Consider the following 10,453-nt stretch of genomic DNA (forward strand, 5'->3'; position numbering starts at 1 on the left):
AAGTAAGCTTTTAGTATCAAAAATGAATATACAATTAATATAATTTGCTCCAGTTATAAATTTAATTATTAATCTAAATCACAAATTTAGAGTTAACTCCTCAAAATAATGTTTAGGTTCTGACCAAAAAAAATAATGTTTAGGCCATCAACCATTTATAATATTATTCGATTCATTTTGCATTGTAAAATCTCAAAAAAAAAAGTATCCCTTTTTTTTAAAAAAAAAAACATATGAAAACTCTAAAATAAATGTCAGTGTAATAATACTTACAACTTTATTGATAATTTAATCCTTCATTACATGGCCTTCTAAGGGGATATCTGATTGATGCTTATTAGTCCACTCTCTCACAACTTAGTTTATAGTTTATGAAATATTTAGAATTTTGCTTAAATAAATTTTAATGTTGGTGTTTTTTTCTCTTCAAGATTAACTTGCGATATTTCCTCCATATTTAAAATGTTGAATAATTTGAAGATGTGATACTTTTTTTTCCTTTCAAAAAAAACTTCAATTCTCTATGTATTCCAGAAAAGTTAAATTATATAATTATTCAAATACAGAAACTCCAACTTCAAGTAACTTTCTTCTTCAACTCTATTTTTTAATTATTTTTTTTACATGTCAATTTTAACTTTAAATATCGTCCAATTAATAAGAACAATAGAAAAACTAAAAAAGCCTCTTAATAAATTCATGAGTTGATTCGATTACCATTGTTTATAACTATAAGAATAGTAACAAAATTGGACACTTTTTAAATTGACAAGTAATGTGCAATTCAAAAGTCTTCGTCTAGTCTGAAATTTATAATTCAAAACTAAATAGTCACAGTACATATTTAAAAAGTGATTAACTTTAAGTACAACGCCATGGAAATGGCCACATGTTGTAAATAACAGTTATAAATTAAGATAACTTATTGAAGACTGAAAAACATTGAAGAATAAACAATTTTTAAAATTTATTTTATAACATTAAATATAAGTGAAGCTGGAAATATATATATATATATATATATATATATATATCATTGTCTTATAGAAATTCATTTCATTCTGTTTGAATTGTTTCTGTATTTATATATTAGTTCATTTTTCTTGTAGTATTTCCATTACATGTTGGATTTTTCGTCCCATAGATAGGTTGTAGAAGCTTGTATTACACCTTATCTTTTATACCATTTTTCTTCTATTTCTCTTCCTAAAGCTCCAGGTAGTTTATGAAATAGTTTTTTTCCTAGTTCTTTGTCAAAAGTATTACCATTAGTAGTACAATAATAAAAATAGTCTTTGAGAAAGTCTTTTATATGCATCCAATTTGAAATACTTAATTGTTCTAATTTTACAACCGCATTTCTTTGTAGTGTTACTAAACCGCTATTTGGGTTTTCGCCTGTTAATAAAACATTTATTTTATTTGTGAAATTATATGGGTTTGGTCCTAAATTTATTAATTCTTGGAATTCTTGAGAATATGTCTCTAAAGGCTTTCCATGCTGCTTTACATGATTCTCCCAAAAAGGTTTCTAAATATTTATACATTGTTTTTGCATCTGTGTTAGGATAGCTTTTTATGAAGTCTACTAGTACTATTCCTTTCCATACATTTATAACAGTATTCCACATTTGTGGATCATGAGCGGCTATGTTAAGTATTTTTTCTTTATTAACTCTTTCTTGTAGTCTAATAGGCTCTTCTATTGACATTCGTCGTTCTGCTGATTTAATATTTTTTTATTTCTGTAACCCATGTAGACCAAGCTTTTCTCGGCAGATTGCTTGTACTATAGCCAACAGTCGGTGTTTCACTTGTCCTTTGAAAAGGGCTAGCACTATGAGCACTACTTGTTTCGTTCATTAGTTCTTTATGACTTACTGGTGATATTATGTCGTCTTCTTCTTGGTCAGAATTTGTTTCTACACATTTTGTTTCTTCCGTTCTATATGCTATCTCTTTCTTTACATAGTCTAAAATGTTCAATTATTTCTATTATATCAATTTTACCCTTTTTGCATCATTTGCATTTAAAAAATGTATGATTATTTTCTTTATATAGTATTTTTGCTTCTTCTGTAGCATTGTCTACTTCATAGCCTTCTTGTATTAGTTCAATATTCATAAATTCTTCTTGCTCTGTGTCTATGGTCCTTTCTGTTTCGGTATCATCTAGTTCCTTTTGGCTAGTGTAATTATAGTTGGTGAATCTTATTGACGTTTCTCCTTTAGAACTAATATACATTAAATAATTTTCTGGTGCAAATATTTTTGGTTTACTAAGTTTATATAGGTTCCATTCTAATCCTGCATATTCTTCTGGAATTATTTTTATTGGTTTTATTAATTTGACACCCTTGTTTCCCATTACCTCTACTACATCATTTACTTGTAATTTAAACTTGGTATTACTACTTAGGGTCATTTCTCCTATAAAACCAACACACGTTAATAAATTATTTCCATTATACATTTCTTTGTAACCTTTAGTCTGAATTCCTATTTCAATATGTTTTTCAATTTTTTTTAAATAAATCAGAAAGTCTGGGTTGATATAAAATATTCCTCCTTTATTGATCATATCTACTTCTATTAATCATATTATAGATTTCTTTAAGTCTGACCATCTATCATCATATAATACTATTAGAACTTTAGATCCTAAATTTTTTCTAGTTAATCCTTTTATTCCTATGACTATTAATCCCATATGCATTAACATAAGTATGGGGTTTTTAATGGTCTTTATAAAAGCCGGATTTACTAAATTTAAAGTAGCAAAATTTTCTCCTATTGCAGATATATGTTCTTCTCTATAATGTCTATATAATTGATTATCCCTAGAGAAGCATTTTACATTGTATAACATTTTAGGATTTAATAATTTAAGTTGATTTTGTTGAAAGATTTGTAAATCTCTATCAACGTCTATTATTTCGTTTAATTCTTGATTTTGCTCATTACTAGAGTGTCTTCGTGATAGTATTCTAGAAATAAGATTATTAACTATCCTGTTATCCAAGAAACTTATTTGTTGTCTGTCTTCTTCAACTGTACTTCTTGGTCTAGTTGAAAGAAAGTCCATTTTTGCGATTTTTGGGTTATAGTTTGTTTTTCTTTTGGTGGAGTTTTTTCTACTTTCTTTAACTGAGTAATTAATTCATCTATTTTAGTGTTTTTAAAAATTTGGACTTCAGGTCATTTTTTTCTTTATTAGTTTATATATGTTTATGTTTAATTCTATTAATAATGCTATTATTGTGTTATTTTATTTTAATATTATCTTATTTGACAAACCTACTGGTTCTGGTTGATACTTTTTTGTATTTTCTAAGGTCTTTTTGTAATTTATGCCTTCCTCGCTTATGAAAGCGAGATGTTCTCTAGTCTTTTAATTATTTCCTTTAAGTCGCCTATCTCGATAGTTATTACTTCAACTTGTTCTGTAATCTTGGTTACTACTTGGGTATTCTTTATCTCTAATTCTTTTTGTCTTTCAATAATTATCTTAACCAACTTTTCTATTTCTATTTTTGTAGATATTTTTTCGAGATTAAACTTTGTATTCAGTTATTGAATTTTTTTGTCGACTTCTAGTTGTTGAGATTTAAAGAAATCAAAGTTTTGTTCTAATTTAGTTAGTATCTTACTTTGTTTGTTTAAAGTAGCTTCTATGGTCTCTAACAGTCTTATTATAATTTTATCTTTTATATGAACGTTATCGCTAAAACTTATAATTAGATCTACCAAGGTATTGTAATGTTTATCTTCCGAATGTAATATGTGTTCTCCTAGTGCAAAATTACACCTAGTAGTATTGGTTTTTATAAAGCTTTGTATTTCTTTTTAGGATGTATTCGTAAATCTAAGTATTCAAAATGTTTTAATGAATCTATTTTGTTATCCTAAGGAGCCAACTTTCTAAATTACTTCGTATAATTCTACTCTATAAGTACTAAATCTAATGTCTTCTTGTATGCTAGAAATTTCTCGAAGTAATGCAACTCTAAGCTTCGTCTGTTCTTTGTATAGAGTTCTGTAGAATAAGGTAGTATCTGAAAATCGGTTTATCTAACTGGTTTCTTAATCAGGCAAGATTCTTTTTAAATTCAAATCTATATTTTCGTTCTTCGTGTATCTAATTTTGTCTTAATCTGATTCTCTTCATATATTCTAATGGCATGAATATTATCCTTATGGAATAGAAAGAAGTATTTTTCTGTACTATTTATCTGAATATTAGAATAATTAACTTGTCTTTCTAGATCTTCTAATTGTCTGTATAAGTATATTGTATATGGATCTGTATCTGATTCAGATGATAAGCTTAAAATTTCTCTTAGGTCCTTTTCTGTTTTTATTACTTCTGATTTATGATGCAATTCTTCTTGAAGCTACCTATGAACTCGTCGAAAGTGTTGAAATAAAGGTTGATTTTGCATAGATTTAACCAAGCTGATAAGTTTTTTCTCTAATACGCATCTCACACCAACCAATTCGATTATTACTATTGTCTATATCACTTTCACTACTCTGTATTTCCCACTTTACGGCACTTATAAAATCTCCTTTAACTTTCGCTCTTCTCTAAAACTATTATATTTTCTATCTAAATAATCTATTGTTTTTACTACTTTCAAATAATCTTCTAACTTATCTTTTAGTTGTAAGGCAGTCCGTTTTATTCTATATTCATGGTATAATAATCAATAGCTAAATCGCACGTCTTTATATGAAGGATGTCTTTTCATAATTTTTTTGATTGTGCTTTGAGCTGTATTACTAACTTATATTCTAAACGTGATATGGTGTCTATTAAATATTCTAGTATATAGTTATCCTCTTTGGTATAATTAAGCCACTTATATTCCGTATACGATTTTTATAGCTTGCTTTTTGTTTCTCGTAAAGTTTGATTATTCTTGAAGGGTATACACATATCTTGTTCTATAAACTTCTCGCTCTGATACCAAATTAATACACCAAATTAATTAATTTGGATAAAAAGATATGATTTAGTTTTTGTGTTTAAATAAGTTGTAAATTCTACTCAGTACTCCCTCTCTTGTTTTAGTTTCATCATGCCTGTTTGGTATGTAAATCCCGAATATCCCCTTTTTTACTCTTTTTTTTAATTACCCTGTTCATCTCTTTTTAGGAACCTATGTTCTTAATAACTTTTTTTTTAACCACACCTCGGATATATGTCTGGCAATAAATACGTCATTTATTTACAACGGACTTTCAAGACCAGGAGTCCTAGAAATTTACAGGTTAATCTATCGTTGTTATTAAAAAGTTCAGAAGTTAATCATATATTAAGGGTAAATAGTTATGACTGTAGAATAGTTTACATATGAAAACCATAAAATAACAATATACTAAACATATTTTGGAGGGATTTAGAGATAAAACATCATCAAACTTAAATGAATCGACGGAGAGAGGTTTCCTTTTCAGAAACCCCGAAGAGCTTGACAAGGAAGTTGAAAACTTTATACAAACACACTTGTTATTATTCAAACTTTATTACAAGCCAGGGATGTTTGGTTGAAGGTTAGGATTATTGTACATGAAAGGAAATAATATGTTGAGGGTTTTTTAGGCTTCTTTTTCTTCTAAGTGTTTTTCTATTTTTTTTCAATCTATCTTTCTAACTCATACAACTATCTCTTATATACACCTTAGAAATAGGAAACGAAAGGTTTAAGACACGCTACGTGGCCCAATTATTGATGGCCGACAACCTATGAGATTCCTTTAATAATATGCATCAGGTGCTTAGTGGGCCTCATCATCACATGCATTATTAATTACTTTTTTTGACTGACTGACATACGCGTGCTTGTTAACAGTTTTTTCATTGGATGGTAGTGATAAAGTGACAGCACTTACAAGACATTTGTGGGCATGCCCACATGGTACACTATGTACTACTTTTTACATTATTGGTCTGCAATTTACAACCATCTTGTCTCTTTAGCATCTTGATCTTAGACATATATTTATTGTTTTAGCTGCATCATCATTGTCTTTGTATTCTAAATGTCTCCAGAGCTTAAGTATCCAGATTATGCAAGGCAATAGAGTAAATGAACTTGGAGTTCTGATGAGACTGGTGTTGGCATTTTCGTTTGAGTTTGGAACCAGTCTATCATTATCTGTATTTGGATTGTCTTTGCTAATAATATGCTTATCTTATCCTTGATTTATAAAGAATTGTTCTAAAGTCTGCTTAATTATAGCTCCGATTTTGTCATTTTTTTCTTTTTCTAAGCTATAGTCTTTCTAAAACTGTCTTTTTGAAAGGATTTTGGTAATCGTCTTCAAGAGGAAGAAGATCCCTTGTCTTCATTTTTTGGCAAAGTGACAACCATTAACGGATTTGACATGTCTTTACCGGCTATAGTTTGAACGAGACTAACTGTATTTTGATCTGATAGAGTAGATTTCTTAGCATTCAGAGGGGAATGCACACCCTTCTGATCCATTTTTGGTTGAGATGGAGAACTCATATCTGGGGTCTGAGTACTTGTATTTATCGTAGGAACAAACTTACCTTGAAAAGTCTCGAGTTGCTTCATGGGTCTCATGTTTTCTTGAATAAGAGCCTCATTTTTGGTATTGAGTCTTTTGAAAGCCTCAGTCATGGTAGAACAATGATCACAGAAAATTATCTTATTTGTGTCTTTCTGAATGTTGTATTGAGGAGTTTGGGTGGGACTTTGTCTGAGAACTGGAGAAACATAATAGTTTGGCCCACGCATCCCTTTGGCATAGTCTAAAACTTTGGTAAAATTATTAAAGCCTTTGAAAAAAGGATTTTAACCCCGTTTATTGAGTCTACTACTTCTATTCAAGTCTGAAAAACACCATTTGTCTTACCATATATAACTACATAGTATTTAAACTTATTTTCTCTATTTTTATCAGAGAAGTATTGACATAATGCATTATTAGCTGCGATAAAATATTTAGTGTCTTTTTTATTATAAGCTATCCAAAGATTGTCTACTAAATATTTTTGAGTTTTGTCTAAAGTACATTATGGTATTATTCTAAAAGATAAATTACACTGAGGGTAGAAAATTAAATTAAATTTATCGAAGTAAATTCTTTCCATCATGACTACCGTACTCTGAGGTCTGAAATTAATCTTACCTAATAGAGTCTGTGTGTATGAGGCTGGTTGGGCTATGCCCTTGCCTTTGTCTGCTGGCTATTGGTCAGTTGGTCTCATGCTGAAAGAACATTGTATCAGTTAGTTTTGAGTTGTAGTCTACTTAATTTATCACCTAAATAGTTGTTTTTTTCCTTTAACATATTCAAAAACTTTGAAAACAGCCGTCCTATCTTGGTAGGATTCAGGTATGCGTACACTTTACCCTTTTCAGACTCCACGTTGTGGGATTTCACTGGGTTGTTGTTGTTATATTCAAAAACTATATTAGATGGATATAACATTCATAAAGTTTAGCCATCTTCTTTTACTACTAGCTTTACTATTTATTGTCTGATGAAATTTAACTATTGCTTCACAGTTTGTTCGTACTAATACTTCATCTTTATTTAGGATGTATAACTTAAAGCTATTTAACCCGTATATTATTGCTAATACTTCGGCGTCCATGCTACTCATATTTTTTTTTCTTTATATTTACCACTTTGGTATGCACATATTTTTCTTTGTTTTTATTACTATATTTATTAGGTTTGGCTTTTAAAACAGCTTTCCACCCTAACTGACTTCCATCAGTTTGGACTATAAAGTAATCAGATTCTAAGGAAATTTTTAAATCTGGTATATTTTTAACCTTTTCTTTTATTTGTTTTACCAATTTAATATCTTCCACATTAAAGTGTTTTTGACTCTTACTTTTTGTTTTTGCATATAAAGGTGCTGCTATTTTTTTTAAGTTTTGAATGAAATTTCTAACATAATTTACAAGGCCTAAGAATTTTTGTAAATCTTTTGTATTGTCTAATTTATCTGGCATATCTAGTACCTTTTTAGCTATATGTGGTTGGAGCTTTATTTTTTCCATCTCCTAAGGTTACTCCTAAGTAATTAATATGTGTCTTACATAATTTCATTTTCTTTTTACTAATTATTATTCCTATTTTACAAATAATCTAAAAACTATTTATAGGTGTCCTAAGTGTTCTTAGATATCTTTACTAAATACTAAAATGTCATCTACATAAACTAGTACAAAATTTTTGTAGTCTCCAAACATATCGTTCATTTTTCGCTGAAAAATAGGCGGTTCTGTTTTTAAATCAAAAGGCACGGCGAGCCATTCAAAATGTTCTTCTGGACAAGTGAATATTGTCCATTCGATGCTTTTTGGGTGTATTTTTACTTGTCAATATTCAGATTTACAATCGAATTTACTGAATAATTTTTTACCTTGTATTCTATTAATTAATTCATTTTTGTCTTGTAGCATATATGCATATGTTTTAGTATTATCATTTAATCTTTTATAATTTATTACCAATCTACATTTTTCTCTTACTTGCTCACTATGGTTCCTTACCATAAATGCAGCAGATCTATGTTTAGAGGTAGATCGTCTTATCACTTATAATTTTAATAGTTCTTTAATTTGTTTACTAAATTCTTCTGTGTCTTCATTATTAGCTTCTATAGAGGCTATTTTTATGGTATATTCCGGATTGATTATGTCTAGTTTACACATGATTTTATTACAACCCCAATGTATTAATGTTTTTTCACCAATTATTTCCATTTCATCTAATATTGCTACTATGCTATATAAATCTTTAGAATTTTTTATCATTCCTATCATATTTATTCCTTTCTGAAAATTATAGAATTTCGTTTCTACATTTATTAAGGTATAATCTTTTTCTAGGTATGATTGTTCTAAATAATCTTCACGTTCTTAATATAGATATTGTGAAGAGGAACAAATACCTGTGTCTCCGTAGTCGTCACAACATAGAGTTGGATCTTTAGTAGGAGGTGTTACGTCTTTAATTTGGAATCTTCCTTTTGTAGGAGGTTGTATCGTTTGTACCGGAGTATAAGCTGTATTTCTAAATAACATTATTCCATCTCTAGAAAATAAACAATTTCCATTATTTTGTATAAGGAAATGTAATCCTATTACTAAATTAGGTTTGATATCTAAATCCTTTGCTAGTATTTTGTACATGTTGTATGTTGGTTTGTAAAATTCATTGCATGTATTAATAAAACTTATTTGAGCTTTCTCTATGTAATGATTATAAGGTTATATATTCCGTCCATTTGTATTGCTGATACAGGTTCTTTAAATGTTTTTAATACTTTTGTTGGTAGTATCTTTTTATTTATAAGACAACTAGTGCACCCTATGTCTACAAGTGCTAAGGTTTCTATTTCTATGTCTTTAATCCTAACTCTGGCTAATACTTTTATTGTTCTAATTTTTTGTCTTCATTACATATAAGACTAGTATTATTTTCTTCAATATTCATAAGTTTAGTTTCTATGTTGTCTAAATGTATAGTTCCCTGTGTACAAGTTTCGTCTAAATTCATCTTTTGTTTTCCTCTTTCTAGGGTAATTAGTCTCTGTTCTACCTCATTAAGTCTTGTTTCTAGGGTTATTAATCGTAAATTAATAGCTGAATCTTTTATTTGTGTTTGTTCTTATTGTTTACTCACTTTTATGTTTAATTTATCTTCTATGCACGTGATACATGCTTCCATGTAACATTTTTGACACTTAGCTCTATTACTTTTATTAGGGTACCATTTACATGTGCTACATTGATTACTATCAATTCCTTTGTATCTTTCAAAATTATGAATACATTCCTCTACTACATTCATCATGGTACTTAGTTGTAGATCATCTAAATTTAACATTCTTCTCTCTAGGCCTATTTCCTTTATTAAATTATCTTCTTCAGAATCAGAAGACTCTGATTGAGTTTTTTCCTCTACCTCAATACTCATGATAGAATATATGCTTTCAGTGTCTGATATATACTCATCTACATTTAATAAGGTTTCTTGTAACTTTTCTACTAATTGAGAGTTTCAAGTTTTACTATTATTTCTTTTAAGACATATGTTTGCTAAATGTTCTATGCTACCACAAGTATAACATTCTATTTTTTTTTATAATTTCTATCGTTTCTGTATTTTCTAATGTGTCTATCTTTATTTAGATAAGACTTTTTGGCTGAGGATCTTCGTAAGTAGTATTTTTTTTATGTCTATGTGGCTTTTGATTATAAGAAGATCGTCTTTTGTATTTCTTTTGCTTACGTGGTTCTCTATCATAATTCTGAGTTGTATATATCATTGTCTTACAAAAATTCATCATTCTGTTTGAATTATTTCTGTATTTGTATATTAGTACATTTTTCTTGTAATATTTTCATTATATGGTGAATTTTTTGTCCTACAGACCATAAGGCTGTAGGAGCTTGTATTA

This window comes from Solanum dulcamara, chromosome 4 (assembly GCF_947179165.1).
Source record: "Solanum dulcamara chromosome 4, daSolDulc1.2, whole genome shotgun sequence".
Lineage (NCBI taxonomy): Eukaryota > Viridiplantae > Streptophyta > Magnoliopsida > Solanales > Solanaceae > Solanum > Solanum dulcamara.